This window comes from Peromyscus leucopus, chromosome 2 (genome assembly GCF_004664715.2).
Source record: "Peromyscus leucopus breed LL Stock chromosome 2, UCI_PerLeu_2.1, whole genome shotgun sequence".
Taxonomy (NCBI): domain Eukaryota; kingdom Metazoa; phylum Chordata; class Mammalia; order Rodentia; family Cricetidae; genus Peromyscus; species Peromyscus leucopus.
Window position 1 is genome coordinate 86,479,936 of NC_051064.1, and position 15,248 is coordinate 86,495,183.

Genomic DNA, 15,248 nt, shown 5'->3' on the forward strand with positions numbered 1-15,248 from the left:
AATGGTGCAGACTCAATGGCAGTTGAAGGCCCAGGACTGAAGGGGTCATTCAGGGAAGTTCAAGCTTGGCATGATGAAAAGAGTCTATGGAAGGCTATTGGTGAAAGTTCAGCCCAGTTGCAGCAGATGACCTCAGAATTTTGGAGATGTCAGTATCCTGAGACAACCACCAAGAACAGATGGAGTCTAGAAAACAAGCTGTGTATACTGCAGAGGGCTAACCCAGAGAAGTGACTCAAGCCCCTTGGAAGAGCCCAAAAGATCGTGAGTGAATCCTAGAGAATTGGGCACTGAGTTATTTACAATGTTTGAGTTTTTGCTTTGTCCAGATTGTGACTATGCCCTTGTTCTTACCAATTGAAATGATAAAGTATTTAATTTAGTTTTGATTTTACGAAAGCCCACAGTTGAGAGACTGAATGTTTAAAGAGATTTTAGGTTTTACAAGAGATTTCATATCTCTATAGACATAGAATTTTAAATTGTTTGAATTTGTAAAGACTATGGGACTTTTTTAATGTTTGTAAATGTTTTATATTGTGATGTCAATATTAATGTGTAATCTTGAGGATAAACAAGGAAGGAAAGGTTGTAGCTTTGCAGTGATTTGTTTGTATGTCAAACAGACAAGGGATCAACTGTACTGGATAATTTTATTCCAATTGGCATAAGCTAAAGTCATCTGAGAGGTAGGAATCTCATTTAAGAAAATGCTTCCATAAGATGGGGCTGTAAGTAACCCAGCAAGCAATACCCTCCATGGCCTCTGAACCTCCAGTTTCCTGCCTTACTTCAGTTCTTGTCCTGACTCTCTTTGATAATAAACTGATGTGGAAGCATAAGTTGAATAAACTTTCTTCAACAACTTGCTTTTTGGTCATTCTTTTTCACTGAAGTAGTAGAAACTCTAAGACAAGCAGCCTCTTGCAAATCCCCATAACCTCCTCCATCTCTCAATTTTTATTCCTGTAGGAGCAGTACCATATGGAAAATACTGCTAATGTCTGCTCCCAGCCTGATCTATAGCATGGCCCTCTTGGATAAAATTTGCAGCAGCCCCTCTCATGCTGATCCAGAGTAAACACTTCCCTAGACAGTTGATATTTGAGCATGCATCTCTTTCATGGGTATTTTCAAGTCAGCTTTCCTTTCTTTTGAATATATTTGCATGTTTACAAGGTAGAACCTTCAAAGTGTGGTCTTACCTTGTAGGAACCTTTCCCACTGTCCTAATGTAGATCCCAAGGTTAGTCTCTAACAGCATTAGTTTTTCTTATCAATTAAATATGTTTTGTCCTTTGCACTGTCTTTAAGAAAGTTTAAATTTTTTTCAATCAACTCTCCCTGATGTTTTTCACATTTTTCTTCTCTTGTGATTCCACATTCTGCTCCCTATCACAGTAGTCCTAAATAAAACAATAAATTGTAACCAAAAGACAGTCCTTTCCTATACTCAAACCTCCTGCACCAACTAAACTAGTATATTATCTCTAAATTCAAGTTCATTTAGGTTCTAAGAAATGAGAACATGGTAAGAATGCAGCCAGACTCTTTGTTCAAATATCATGTGTATTCCATTTCCTCCACTCAGTCTGAGTTCCATTCTAAGACATCAGTGTTGGGCTTCAAAGCCTGGACAAACCAATAAGGTGCCTATTTAACATATCAAAGCAGACCTGGTCTCCAGGTTCTCCCAGCATCCCTCATTCCCTACCTGTTTTGCAATATGGCTGATATACTCCACCTTATACCATGTACTCTCCAGTCTATGAGCTGGGCTACCATTCCCATAGAGTCTCTTCCCCATATATCCAGGCATTTTGGTTACCTGCCCCTTTTATACCTTTGGCCTCTTGGTTGCTTCATCACCCTCTCTCTCCACAGTCTACGTCAGTCTGTTCATGTCTATGCTGGACTTCTTCATGTGTTCCTGCCTCTACCTATGGTCTTCCTTTTATTTATAATGAAATTTTCCTTCACCATACCTAGGGAGAGTCCTTTCCTTTCCTTTCCTTTTTCTTTCTTCTCTTCTCTTCTCTTCTCTTCTCTTCTCTTCTCTTCTCTTCTCTTCTCTTCTCTTCTCTTCTCCTCTTCTCTTCTTTCTCTCTCTCTGTCTCTCTCTCTCTGTCTGTCTCTGTCTCTGTCTCTGTCTCTCTCCCTCTCTCTCTCTTTTCATTCATCTAGTGCTGAAAACCAGGAATGGCTTAAATGAGTTTCTTAACTTAACTCAGCCACTTTGAACCAAGCTACTGAACTGACTCTCCTAAGGTATGAGTGGATCATTTGTTTCTGCTGGGTTTGCCACCCACCAGATTTGATTCTAGTAACTTCCTCTTCAGCTGCTTCTTCTCTCTAACTTATCTAACCATCCATCTCTCTTCACCTACTCAGTAAGTGCCTGATCTCCACACTACACTTTTTTGAACTAACCACCAAATAGGCATCTCCCTACAATGCCCTTTTGGGCCACCTACAATGTGGCAATCTCCCCGCTATGCCCTTCATGACCCCCACCATATGAGCAATTCTACTTACTATGACTTGTCCAGCTGATTTCTTTTCTACCTGCTCTAACCACTTGTCTCTCCTCTTCTACTGGGTAAATGTAACAATAGAGCTCCCTGCTTTGTCTGTTTTTACTACAAAAGCCACACCAGTGTGCCAGGAAGATTCCTCTCAGCCTAACAGACCCCCATCACATGGAAAATGATGCCTCTCCTTCTGTAATTTGGAACATTTCTCTCTGACAAGTTTCTCAGCTTATTTGGCAATGCCCTAGATTAAAATTCTTGTTATCAGAACACTTAACCCATTTGCTCCCTCATGACTCCTCTCAGCTCCTTCCTGGAACTTCTTCACCTCCTCCTAGGACCTGCCTACCAAGTTCCATTGCTTCTCTACATGCTCCTTGGTCTGTGACCCTTTCTTCTTTCCTTTCTCCTTGGGGCTACCTGTGTTACCCTTCCTTGTGCCCTCCTGGATATGTGTGTGGAGAGTTACCTTGCCTCCTCCTAGGAGCTGCCTGCTAAGTCCCACAGCTTCTCTATTCCCTCATAGCTTCTTTAATATTGGAACTCTCCCTTGGGTGGAGTTTCTGCTTGTTCTTCCTTGTCCTTTATGGCTACACTATTCTCTGTCCCTTAGCTGCCTAATCCTCCCTATGACATACTTCTTTTTGAGACTCTTCCTCCTTTTTCCTTGGACTCAATTCTTGTCCCAGACACAAGACAATTTTTAATGCCTTGCTATCTTATTGAAAATGGTTTGGCTTCAATATAAATGGATGACCAAAAATGTCACACTGGACTTCCAAATTATCACAGATTGTAACAACTTCTGTCAATGCACAAACAAATTATCCCAAAGTCTTTTATATTCAAGGCTCTACAATATTCCTCTCTTAAATATTTCATCACTATGATTTCCCTTTGCTCTGAGCTCAATAAATCTTTTAAGACTACTGTGTAAATGGTCTTTCATTCTGATTGATTCATAAATTCACTGGCTATGGTTAAAGAATCTGTAAAATCAACAACAAAAATTGGATTTAATACTTATAATGAAAGGCTTATAGTTAAAATCTATAAATGGATCTAGGTGGTGTTGGCATACACCTTTAATCCCAGCTCTTGCGAGGCAGAGGCAGGCTTATCTCTGTGAGTTTGAGGCCAGCCTGGTTCACAGAGTGAGTTCTGGGACATCCAGAACACACACACAAAAAAACAGTATTAGAAAAACAAAACAAAACAAATAAACAAGACAAAACAAAAGAAAAAAATTGTACATGGGTATTTATGTGATTCAACTCTTGTCTAGAATACACTGTACATGTAACTTAGATTCAACTCTTGCTTTAAAAATATATCTACTAGGAAAACAAGATATTTTAAATATCAACCATGTGCTTCTCCTCCATCTTGGCTGATAAACTCATCAAGATGTAAGCAGCCTCATAACTGGCAGCCATATTTACTGAGATTAAAGAGGACATACCATGTGATTTAACCACTGTCTTAAGATGACCATGTTGCATAGAACAACATTTATAAAACTTCTTAGTCCTAATGAGCTCTCCATTTATCATTGTATCCCATATTAGACTAAGGAAGCAAAAACAAGTCTCTAAAATACTTTGGATTTGTATGGATTTTCCTGTGATGTTAAAAATTTAAGGTTATATTTTCTTCAAAATACCACTCAAATTAACAAAAGCTGATTTAAGATGTATGTCCAACCACTTATGTCTTTGTTAGCTGTTCAACGCCAAGCTTCTAGAAGTTCAGATAAGTAACAACATACATATGATGAATAAGGAATATTTGACAAATAAGTTTTATAAATATGTAACATCTACTCATGTTCACAGTAATCATGTTAAGTAGTAATATAATTGATTATAGAAATAAGATTCATTTAGCCTCCTGTATATGTTTTCAGTTAATCCTAAAACATGTAACAAAACAGAGGTGAAATTTATTTAGTTTAGAGACACTTAATAAATAGGTTGTCTTCAAACTATTCAGAGATCTGCTTAATATGACATTTAAGATATTTAATAAAAAAAAAAGCTTCCCATGATATAGAGAAGTTCCAACTCCTGGCATTACCCCTAAGATATCCTCTAAAGATGATGGGAGACAGAAGAACACTACATGGAACTTGTTTTATATACGGCAAAGCCAGCCACTAGGTAAAACGTTGTCCTTCACCTTACCCACTCTCTGGACCCTGTACAAACTGCTGACAAGCAGAATGCTGGAGAGTTGATTGCCCCACTTTGCCATGACAAGATAAGCCAATCCCTCAGTTTCTAATTCCACAGGAAAGTCTGCTGGATCCTCTGGACCTGAAGGCTAACATATCCCTGGGGTGTCTGCAACCAACAAAATCAAGACTACAACAGAGGAACCTATGGTGATTGTCCAGGTAGCCGATAAGTCTTTGTCATTTTAGTAGATTTGGAAGTCAATACATTTGCTTACTTTTATGGGATTTCTGATGGTGTTGCTGACTAGGCTAATGATAGCTTTGTCACTTTAACAGGAACAACCAAGGCTTCATCTGCCTTCTCAGTTCTCTTCATATGCAAAAATCATCAGGCTTCAAGCTTCACTTTCCTAGGCCTCCAATTGAGAAAGACAAACAGTTTACCTTCTACCAGACTCTAAAAGAGATAAACTCACAAAATGTGTTTTAAAGTAACTTATAACAATTCCTTTATTTAAATAACTTGCTTTACAATGATTGCTGTCAGTAAACATTCACCTGTGTCTCGTGGTAAATAATTGGACTGTAAAAGGTGATTTAAGGCATATAAAAATAAAAAAAAAAATGGTTCACATTACTTTCTATTGCTATGCTATTGCTATATGAAGAATTCAAACGTTCAGAAATTTTAACAATCAACAAAGTTCTGATAAGCTACTAACACAGTTCTGGTAAAGTCCTGCTACCATGATCATAGTTCCAAACTCCTTTGATTATCTTCTAAGAATAGACTTGAAAAATGCTTTTCATTGTGTTAAAAACATCTATCCAATCTATAAACATGCAGTCTTCTGGGTAGAGGAAAGAGTACTGATGATTTTAACCAAAAAGCAGCTTTAGATTTCCAAGCTTATACTATGACTCAATACAGTAGTCTACCACACTTTCTACAATGTGAATTTCAGTACAGATTACAAACAGTGGTGATGCTAACATATCTAAAACTTATCTCTTTTGGTAAACTTAAAAAAAATCTTGTAACCTTCAGTGATTCTACTTACATTTATCTCTCATGGGGCAAATGGACTCCAGATAAGTACTGTCATCCAACAGTCTGTTTCCCCATGTGCCTGTTCCTGGAGAATCGCTTCTCCTTTCCTGATCTTGGGACTCCTCTCCCCCAACTCCAAGTCCAGGGGCATAAAACTTTCAAATGTACATGTAAGAAAAAAAATTCATTTAAACTCCTTAAATTTACCTTCTGTCCCCAAAATATATCTGTTTCAGCAGATTTCCAATCTGCTCCAACTGCTGTCTGTATGACCCTTGCTCCATATGGTCCTGCAGAGCCAGGACAGTTGAATGAAATAGTCTGCTCTTTCTGGACTTAGCCAACTTTCTAGCTTTTGAGTCCCCAACAATGATGACCCAATTTTAGCAGAAATAATCATAGATGACTACATTACCCTCTATCATTTATTGTCATCATAAAGGCTGGGATGTTTAGTCTCAAACCCAGGACAAATGGCTGAGGTGCCTATTTATTATATCAAAATAGATCTTGGCTACTGGTTCTCTCATCATCCCTCTGTTCCTACCTGTTACAGGGTATGGCTGGCATATCCCACCTTCTACTCTGTACTCACAAGCCTAGGAATCGGGTGCCTTTTCCCTAGAGACTCTTCCCCATATAATTCAGACATTTTGGTTACCTGCCCTTTTTGTACAATTGGCCTCTTGGATGTTGCACCTGGTTGCCTTTTGATCCCTTTCCTGTCCCTCTCTCTAAACATGGTCCAGCTCAGTCTGGTCATGTCTACTTTGGACTCTCCTAAATGTCCCTGCCTCTACCTGTGTTCTCCCTTTTATGTATAATAAAGTTTCTCCTCCATCATACTTAGGGGCAGTGATGTCCTTTCCTTTCCTTTCCTTTCCTTTCCTTTCCTTTCCTTTCCTTTCCTTTCCTTTCCTTTCCTTTCCTTTCCTTTCCTTTCCTTTCCTTTCCTTTCCTTTCCTTTCCTTCTTCTTCTTTTCTTTTCTTCTTCTTCTTCTTCTTCTTCTTCTTCTTCTTCTTCTTCTTCTTCTCTCTCTCTCTCTCTCCCTCTTTTTCTCTCTCTGTCTCTCTTTTCCTTCATCAAATCAGAAGCCATGCTTCCAATTTTTCTTCAGTATCCTTACTTTCTTAGCTTCTACAACACTGATATATTTGACCTTGATTACACCATTAAATTTTTTTCTAAACCCAAATTTGAAAACTCTCCCACATTCTTCCCTATAAATCAATTCAATGGGATTAAACACTGCATGTTCAAGTTTGTCATAGCAACAGATCAACTTCTAATTACCAATTTTCTTCATTAGATACTTTTTTGTTGCTGTTATGAAGCACTTGACAAAAACAACTCAAGGAAATAAAGATTTACTTTTTTCTAAATTTTTGAAAGAATACATTCCACCATGGTGGAAAAATACATAGGGCAGCTGCTCACACTGCATTTGCTGTCAGGAAGCAGAGAGTGGTGACTATTGCTTCTTAGTTCCGCTTGGTATTTTTATTCAGTTTAGTTTCCATCCATGGAATGGTAAGTTCACAGTTAGTGTGAGTTTTCCCATCATAGTTTACCTAATGTGAGTAAGTTGACATGCCCAGGGTTTTGATACCTTGATGATATTTAAATCTTATCAAGCTGAAAATCATGAGCAAGTATTATAAAACTTTTCTTTCCTCAAATTGCTTTTTTTCTGGCATTTTTCCCAAGAGTAATGAGAAAAGTAGCTAATATATACATTATCATCAATAAATACTATGAGCTAAAAATGAAATCGAATTACGAGCCAAAGTTTACTACAGTGATCATTGATTGTATGAAAGCCATGCCTCCAGTCAAAGATATTTGGGAGCCTGAGGGAGAAATATCAGAAGTTCAAGAAGTGTCAGCAACAGACTGAAAGACAAACCTGGATAGTTCACCAAATTCCTGTTTAAAATTTAAAAATAATGAAGTTGTAGATGTGTAGTTCAGTTGGAGGACACTTGAACATCATGCCTGATACCCTAGGATCAATCTTCATTATTGAAAACAAAACTAAAGAAAGAGCTAATGAAAGAAATTATTAAACATTGACATGTGAATAAACTTGTTGATATTGTATAGTGGTAAGTAATTTGGTCAAGTGAAAACACATTATAAAATCATTTCTCTGTCTCTCTGTGTCTCTTTCTTCTACTCCCTCCTTTCTCCTCATGATTATGGAAACTGGGAAAGGACTATGTGTTAACAGAATCATTTCACATTGGTGGTATATTTGGAAAGCTGACATAACTGAACAGCAATTTTTGCTCACTGATGCATCACCAACCAATGACCTAAATTAGGGAGCCCTTGTTGCAACTAATTAGATACATGACATTAAAGAAAGTCTAAAGAAATTCAAACCCCAAGATACTGAGAAGGAATCAGAAAGCGTTACCTTAATCTTTTTTAAAACTATACTTGCTTTGCTTAAATATGTATTATTATATTTTGGATGTGACACTTTTTGGCATAAGACATACCACTAACAAATTTTTGAAATAGATATATATTTTTATCAATAAACTTTGGAGAATTCCTTTAAAAATTGTAAGAAAATAAAAAGGAACACTATTCCTTGAGGTTTTATGAAGCATCCTTAGTATTACTTGTCCCTGTCTCTTTCTTCTTCTGTATTGATATCTCACCCTTCTCAATCCCAGTTGATGATTCTCATTCATTACTCCATTTCCTCCTTCATATCACCTGTATCCTTGTATTACTCTTCTAACCCAACCTCCATTACCAATAGCCCCTTTATACTTTTTTATTTAAGTGTTTACTCCATGTTGTACACCTGTGTCTCAAGGTTTGGAGCAAGGAACCACTGATAAGAGAAAGCAGGCATTGTTTGTCTTGGGAGCCTTTCTGATTGTCTAGTACAGAGTGTTCAGCCTTGAAATCATAAGCATACCAACAAGGAAAACAGACTTGCCGGGCAGTGGTGGCGCATGCCTTTAATCCCAGCACTTGGGAGACAGATGCAGGTGGATTTTTGTGAGTTCGAGGCCAGCCTGGTCTACAGAGTGAGATCCAGGAAAGGTGCAAAGCTACACAGAGAACCCCTGTCTCAAAAAAACAAAAAAGAAAAACAGACTCAGAAGACTCTGTGTATGTGTCTGTATGTTTATATATATATATATATATATATATATATATATATATATATATACATTTAAAATATATGCATGTTGCAATCAAAGTAAACGGGAGTATCAACTTGAGGGTGGATAACCATGGGAGATATTTGAAGAAGAGTATCTGGGAGGGGCTTGATGAAAAAAAAGGATGGGTAAAAGTGATGTAATTTTGTTTTAATTAAAAACATATTTTAAAAGAATGATTAAAGGCAAGAAAAGAAAAGGAAATAAAAAACAGATCCTCTATATTCCTTTTCTTTTTCTAGAATAGTAGTAATTTTGGAGTAAATAGTGGTATATTACAGCATTCATAGCATTTGCCGCTGAGAGCCACAATTGGAACCCTTGACAGTAGAAATGCATAATTGATCTTCTGATTAAAGTCTATAATTAAGTTGATAATAATATTATATATTGAATAAAATTAACATATTAGAATGTAATCTATTATATGGATGTATGACACAAATATATAATCAATATAAAATGAACATCAGTGTGTTTTGCATCATCATTTTTATGACTGATAAGAAATGAACTTTATTGTTAATATTGTATCATGTTTTTACTAATGGATATGTCAAGTGTATTTTATTTCTATGGTAGCTTACAATTAAATAAATTACATAATCCTCCATTAAAATACAATGTAATAAATTTTAACTCAGTGCACATTATATCATGGTCTTTAGTCACTTATATGTGGATATTCACCATAAAGCAAAGCATAACCATGCTCCAATCCACAGACCCAAAGAAGCTAAGTAACAAAGAAGGCTCAAGAAAGGACACAGGAGTCTCACTGTGAAGGGGAAATAAAAGAGAGATCACAGGTGGATGGGGGAGGGGTCAGGATGGAGGGTGGACATGGGAATAGGAAGGATCATGTGGTGAGAAGCTGGAGGGAAAGAGTCCTGGGAAAGACAACAGGCATCAGTGCCACCTCTAGGATGAGCTAGAAACCTAGTGCAATTGAAACTCCCAGGAATCTCTGAGGGTAATCCCTTGCTAAGACTCCTAGCAATTGGAGATATGGAGCCTGAACTGGCCATCTCCTATAACAGGCAATATTTCCAGTAGAAGGATTAGGACCCCAAATCAGTCACATAACCTTTGACTTACAATTTGTCTTGCCTACCACAAAAAGGTGACATAGACATTCTGGGAGTAGCCAACCAATGACTGGTCTAGTTTGAGATTCATATCATGAGAGGGAGTCCATCCATGACACTGTTTGAAAGGCTAGGATCCAGAGGATGAACAGCTCAGAGATCTAGGATAAAACCAAAAGATTAGCAAAAAAAAAAAAAAAAAAAAAAAAAAAAAAAAAGTCAATGAAATGATTCCTAATGATATTCTGCTATGCTCAAGATAACTGTCTACCCTGATTCTCATCAGAGAGACTTCACCCAGCAACTATTGGAAACATACAAAGACCCACAGCCAAATATTAGGAAAACATCAGGGAATCCTGTGGAAGAGGGGGAGGGAGGATTATGAGACCCTGAGGGGCCAAGGACAACACAAGAAAAAACAGAGAATCAACTAACCTGGGCTCACAGGGGCTCACAGAGACTAAATCAACAATCAGGGAGCCTGCATGGAACTGACCCTCTTCATACATGTTACAATTATATAATTTGGTCTTCTTGTAGAACTCCTAACAGTGTGTGCAGGGGCTGTCTCTGACTCTGTTACCTGCTTTTGGGACCCTTTCCTCCTACTGGGTTACATATTCCAGCCATAATAGGAGAGGAGGTGCCTAGTCTTACTGCAACTTGATATGCCATAGCTAGTTGATTTACATAGGAGGCCTTCTCTTTCCAGAAGAGAAAGGAGGAGTGGTTTGGGAGGGAAGGGGAGATTGGGGGAGGGACTACAAGGAGAGAAGGGAGAAAAGAGGAATGTGATCCATCTCGTAAAATAAATAAATTGATTAATTAATTAATAAAAAAACAAAAAATATCAGATCATTTGTATCCTTATATTCACTGGGAAATGAAAAAAAATGAGTTGAGCTTTAATCAGGGACAGGGAGGGAAATAAATACAAAAGAAAGATGGCAAAAGTAAAGGTAAGGCTGTCTAAAAGAGTCATAAAGAATAACAATATTAAAGATCTACCTTAAAATGTTCTTTAATATATGTCTGTGTATATGTACACATGTACTAATATATAGTATATAATATATAATATAACAATGTATATAATATTATTTTTTCTCATCTAGGATTACAATGCTTCCTTCAGGAGCTGAAAAACATTAAAGAAAATCCCCAAATTCAGGTATAAGAAGCTCTCCTTGGAATTGTTTTTCAGGGTTGTTGAAGAGACTCTCAAAACATGACAACCTGTTGCTATTGCCCTTGGTTTTCCTCCAGAGGTGGAAGCTAAGGTACTATTGCTGAAGATACCATGAACTTCAGACACAAGGCTCAGAGACCCCTGAGATGGAAGTTACTCAAAAGCTACTCTCCAAGAACTACTTTCATGGTTCCAGAAAGGCATCATTCAAGTTTCCAAATGAGGGAATTGATCAATAGTCCTTCACAGCTATAACACCTATGAACCACAACAATGACCAACATGGTATGATAACCCTAGTGGCTTAGCAGTAGCACACATATCTTAGTGGTAACCAACAGCTTTATAATTGTACTTAAAACCCACTCAACAAGAAAAAAAATCCACTCTTGGTCTTGACATCAAAACCAATGAACCAGGCCAGTAAAGGCATGGATCTTGTAGGAGAACCTACAACCACCACTGTATTAATCCAACACACTCTCTAATTGCATTCTCAATATTTGTCCTAATAATCAGAAATAAATGTAGCCATCACCACTCATCAAAGAAACTTCTCTTTGTGGAAGACAGAGATCAATACAGAAAATCAGAACCAATCAAAATGTAGAGATATGAAGTCAAGTGCCAATGCACACATATACAAAACAACTCCCTCAGTTAAGGCTCAGGATCTGTGTGGAAGAGGAAGAGAAAAGAGTGTAAGAGCCGGAAGATTATGGAGTTTACTTTCAGATTGTGTTTCAGATCCTTTGAAGACAAAATTCACCTTAATGTCATAGAAAGGCAAGCAGAAATAACATACTACTTTTGAGCCACTGTGTTTTTCTCAGTTGGATAACAATTTATGGGAAGATGAGTAGGTTGGATTTGCTATGTCAATCATCAACACTAACACATTGAATGCATATACAATGTTGAAAGTTTCACATTGTAAGAAAAAGGGAGGAAAGTTTTTTTATTAGTTATAAGTAGGAAATTAATATTTTTGAAAAGTAGTTAAGCCTAATATAACACTGTTTTAAATATTTTATTTTATTTTTATGACAATTTTATATATTTATAAACAATATTTAATCATTTCATCTCCCTGTTTTCTTTTCTCATCTCCTCCATATTTCCCATAGAATTAATTCTTGTCACCAAAAAACAGTTCTATTATCAATGCTTTCTTTTTGTTTGAGCTCAATGTGTTTAATTTTATTATGATTTGATTCAAGATAAGATAAGCATGCCACATGCCATCTTTCTTCCTATCCACCAGTGGTTTCTATAGATTCATTTGCCTTAATTCAATACAGTTTGCAGTCAGCCACAGATTCTGTTATTTTTGATAAACTCTGAATGCTGAAGTCTATTCATGTATAAATGTTTAAATCTATTGTATCTTGATGGTAAATCTATTTCTTTCTCTCTCTCTATCTCATTAAGTCCTTGAGACTGTTTTATAATAACCTTGGATCATATTCACCCATTCACATGAGATCTCCAAGATCCACTCTTCTCTACCCAACCAAGTTGATGTTCTCTGTCTTCTTTGCTTATTTTTTTTCACTCATTGTGTCTAATTTGTGCTACCAAGATATGCTTGAATATATGGCCTACCAATGGAACATGGTCTATCTACTGTGACAGATTTCTTTAAAAAAAAAAGGAAAAGAAAAATGACTTCTTTTCTTCTAGAAGCTATCAATTGCCAGTAACTTCTTGACCAAGAGTAAGATTAGATGTCTACTTATCTTCAGCATGCTGGGGGTTTGGTCTTGCTTGAGTTTAGTGGGGCTTGCGAATTTTGTTGCCAGCACTGTAAATTTACATATGCAGCTATTGCTCGAATCTTAAAATGGTCTTATAATAAAAAATCCAGGACCTAGATATTGAAGTAAATTCTGAAAGATCAGAGAAATAAAGGAACAAGCCATTGCCAAGTCTCACCTCACCAATTTAGAGCCGAGCATTCTTCAATCTCTTATTCTATATGCCTTAACAGTTTTGGATTTTGTAGTAATCACTATTAGTTGCAGAAAAAGCTTCTCTAATGAGGATTGAGAGTGACATTAATTTATGGATATAATGATATGCAATTAGGAGTGGGTTTGGTGCTATGTCTATTTAGCAGATTGATTAGTAGGTTATCTTCTAGGGCCTTTGACCTATTACAGGTTCTTGGCCTGGAAATTATAATAGATATGTGTCTTATCTTGGGGAGTGGAACTGAACTCTAATTGTTGATTACTCCAATATTTATATCAATATTGCACCAGTATACTAGTCTTGCCAGGTAGTCATTATTGCACTTTTCAAAGATGGATAAACTAATTATTTATTTTCTCCTCCCATAGTTAGCACTGAAATTTCCAGCAGCATGAAAGCTAGCCTATATATTCCAAGTCAATATCACCTTGATATTTTCATATGTTGTGACTCAAGTATATTGTGAATTCAGGAATAGGTTCTTATCAAGTTCTGCAATGTCTAGTAGACTGTGGGATTTATTGGCAACAACTCCAAAAACAGTTAATAAATTCCTGTCACTAGAATTTTTGTTAGCCTATGGTGTAGATAGGGCACTCTCATTCTGTTTAGTTTAGGTCCATTCTCTCTCTCTCTCTCTCTCTCTCTCTCTCTCTCTCTCTCTCTCTCTCTCTCTCTGCATGTGTGTGCATTCACACATATATATGCATACTAAATTCAACAGTAGTATGTAGATCTTTAGTGTATTTATATCTTTACATATTTTGTCTCTGCCTTGCTCTTTTTCACCCTACCTTAATTTAATCCCTCCTGTTTCATTTGTTCCATTTAACTTTTATATAACTGCTAACTATGTCATTTCTTCAGATATATTAATTGCATTTTATGTGTATGAGTATTTTACCTGTATGAACTTTTGTGTACCATGTGAAACCTAGGTATCTGGGGAGGTCAGGAGAAGGCATTGGAGTATAAGATACTTCCAAGCTAAGATGTGAGCATAATTAACAAAGTCCTTGCCCACTAAGGGGATAATAAATGTCTTAACCACTGAAAATTTTCTTGAACATCAGATATTACTGCTCTATATCTCCAATTGCATGGAAGCACCTCTACCAAAGCCTTTTACTCCTGGGTATTTCATGCTACACAGATATTTGAAGATTCAATCACAAATGAAAGAAAACATTCAGCATTTTTGTGTCTGTGCTATCTAGCTCTGAATGACTATTTCAAGCTCCATCCATTAACATATAACTTTCATAATTTTACTTTTCTTAATAGCTGGATAATAGTCTACTCTCTGAATATACCATTTTTTATTATCCATCATTTCATGGATGTAAAGTATTTTTTCATTTCCTAGCTATTTTAAATACAGTAACAAAGATCATCAATGAACAGATAATCTGTCATGTAAGATATTAAGTCCTTTGTATATATGCCCAAGAGTACTATAGCTGGATAATGGGAAGAATTAGTTTTACATTTTGAGGAATTTTCACATGGGTTTTCTTAGTGGCTGTACCAGTTTGCAACCCAACCAGCAGTAAATAAGTCTCCTTTTCAGTCTATATTCATGTTATCTTCTGTGTTCAATTTTTATAAACTGAGCCATTCTGACTACTAGTCTTGGTTTGATTGAGAAGGTCCCCATAGGCTCATATGTTTAAGTACTGTTTTCCCTGTTGGTGAAAGTGTTTGGGGAGGATTAGGAGGGGTGTAAGTTGTTGGAATAGCTGTGTAGATGGATTTTTCTTTGGACTACCAGCTCACAAAAAAATGACATAGTGATTTATTATTAAGTAAAAAAGCTTGGCCTATAGTTTAGGCTTGTACCCCTAGCTCTTATAACTTATATTAACCCATTTCTCTTCATCTACATGTTGCCACATGACTGGTGGCTTTTACCTCTCTTCCTGCATAACTGTTCCCTTTGCATCTGTCTGGCAACTCCACCTTCTTCTTCCCAGCATTCTTTCTGCCCCCAAATCCCTGCCTAGTTATTGATCATTTAGCTTTCTATTAAACCAATCCCAGTGACATATCT